This window comes from Verticillium alfalfae, genomic scaffold, assembly GCF_000150825.1.
Source record: "Verticillium alfalfae VaMs.102 supercont1.9 genomic scaffold, whole genome shotgun sequence".
NCBI lineage: Eukaryota > Fungi > Ascomycota > Sordariomycetes > Glomerellales > Plectosphaerellaceae > Verticillium > Verticillium alfalfae.
Genome location: NW_003315030.1, coordinates 1,302,404 through 1,304,944, shown reverse-complemented (window position 1 = coordinate 1,304,944; position 2,541 = coordinate 1,302,404).

Here is a 2,541-nt window from a genome sequence, read left to right as displayed (position 1 = left end):
GGAAGAACCTGCCCGGTGGCACATCCCCTTGGAGGCTCCTTCGCCGATCAGAGCCATCGGCCTTGACGGCATACGTCCGCGTGGCTCGTCGGGGTATTGCAGCAGTAGTATCCTTCATCTTACTGGTCGTGACAACGCTCAAAGGCCACACGATCGGACCAGCTCAATCGGCTCGGAGCAGCGGTGGCCTCGGGCCTTCCCTATTGTCAGCCTTGGCCACATGCAGATGTCTTCGATAATCACCTTGGCATCAGCGGATTTCGGTCCCGCAGTGCGGTGAAGGATTCCTTCAAGAACCTGCGGTTTCGTCGGGGTGATCAATCTGGGATGCCAATGTTTATTCGCGGGTTCATCACCAGGCCAAGTCCACTGACCATGTTTTTAAGACCACTCTCACCAACCCATGTCCCATCGTGTGATTCTTTCACCGCGGTCGAGCCCCTTGGAACATGTTTTGTGCTGAGGATGGGCGAGGTACACGTTGACGATTGGCCCCTCGCCTCAAAGCTCGTATCGTTGGCTATTTTGCCACTTTGTCGGGGTTCAAGAATCACGAGCTGCGAATGATCAATTGAGTAGCACTACGGTCTGGAGTTTTGAAGTAGGGGTGAGACAGATACGGGCGAGACAGCGGTTCGTTTAGCAAACAAATCGGACTTCTGGCAAATGTTTTGCTTGCTACGCGTTTAAAAGGCGGATTGCCGATCCCAGTGCAGTTGATCACATCACCATGGGCAGTGTCTGACCTCATCAGCCACACTGTTAGTGATGAAGGCATCCCCAGGAGCCAACAAGGTACAGCTGACGTCGACACAGCGGACAGCGATGAGTGCTCAGTTCTATAATTAGGCAGGAGCGTCCGCCTCGTTGGCTGTTGCCTGGCTGGTGGTGTGGTGGGTGAGTGACAAGCCGCACTCAATCAACCTGTGGAGGGGCTTAGCAGTGAGGTGGGGCCAACAGAGAGCCCATCCACACAGCACCCGCAGCACCACAGCAGTAGGCGAAAGGGCCGGGGGACAGGCACAAGACAGGCACAACAGAAGCCGAGAAGGGGAGAATGAGCTGTGGTTTGCGGCTCAGCCTCTCGGGGATGACGAACAGGGGCCGCTTGTTCGAGGGGTCAAGACTGCCGTTTGCTTGAGCTGCCAAGGCTGGTAGGAGATTTCCGTGTCGCGGTCTTGACTCGGCACCACGCAAATTGCCTTTCCGGGCTGCGCAGTGTGCGTGTTTGTTACGGGTGAGAGCTAAGGGGGAGCAGAGGCTTAGGAAGACGACGACGATGGTGGATCAGAGCTCGACTCATTCTCTTCGGCAGTCGCGACGGTCTTTCATTGTTGGGAGCGGATGAAGGTAGGAAGGAGCAAGCTGGATCACGCAAGTGAGGCGAGCGGTGGATGCGTCAGGATGCCAATTCGCTTCCCATCTTACCGTCAGCAATGAGAAGAGTAAGCATTGAAAAAGGGTCAGCAGTGAAAAGAAAAATGCCGTGCTGGCTGTGAAAAATGCAGGCTTGGCTTGGCTGGCTCAAGGCATAGCATCTTGGGCTGAGAGCCACTGTTTCAGCTTGCTGCTTTTGGTGGTGATGGTTCACTGGGAGATGGTAACAACAACTGATGGCTGATCTAGGAAAGATGGCTGGTGAGGGATGACGCAAGTACTTCCCCACCTCGAGGACCGCAAACTGTACTTGTTACGTCGCGACGCCTCGTTGAAGACCCCTCCCAGCCAGGATGTGCTCTCCACTGCAGGGCTCTCTACTAGCCAGCTGGTACGCGTATGGGCCATCTCCGCAGGAGCTGTGATGGGCAATTCTGCCCACAGGTACCAAGGTAGGTACTGTGATGATGTAGTAGTGGTGTGCACAGCATTGGGCGATGGAGAGAGGCTTGCTGGGGCTGAGTGTTGGCTTAAGTGGAGACGGCCCTCACTGGAGAGCTCCCAGGGCCCCTGTCTATCACTGCCCATCAGTGGAGCGAAACCGAAAAGCTCACTCGCTTTGGCCGCCTGCGCCACTCAAGTCGTTTCCCAGGGCCGCGTAAGGGGGAGCCCATCCCGCCCTTCCTACCATTCCCATGGATTGATCCGCCCAGTATAAGTAAATGCATTGCTGCTGCTGCTATCATTTCATTGTATGCTATCTACTCTCGTCTCTCATCTCCCACCTCGTCCTCCCTTCGACTTTGAATACTCCATTCGATACCATCACACGCATCGGTATTCGATATCTCTCGCTACAACGACCCATCAACACTTGCATTCGCTACAAGTGCCACCATCCTCGCTCGACCACCATCTACCACCACACCAAACGAGCACCACCCTGGTCACCCCGAACAACCAGCCCCCCACAAGCAACACAAGACATCAGATCAGCACTACAATCTCAATATGGGTGTCGGTCGCTTTCTCTGCGTGGCTCTGCCGTTTATACTGTCCACGGCATCCCTCATCTTCCTCCTCATCGCCTGTCTCGGCGGTGTCTCCAACAAGGATCTGCACATGTTCCGCGTGAACACGACGAACCTCGAGATCAACCCCGCC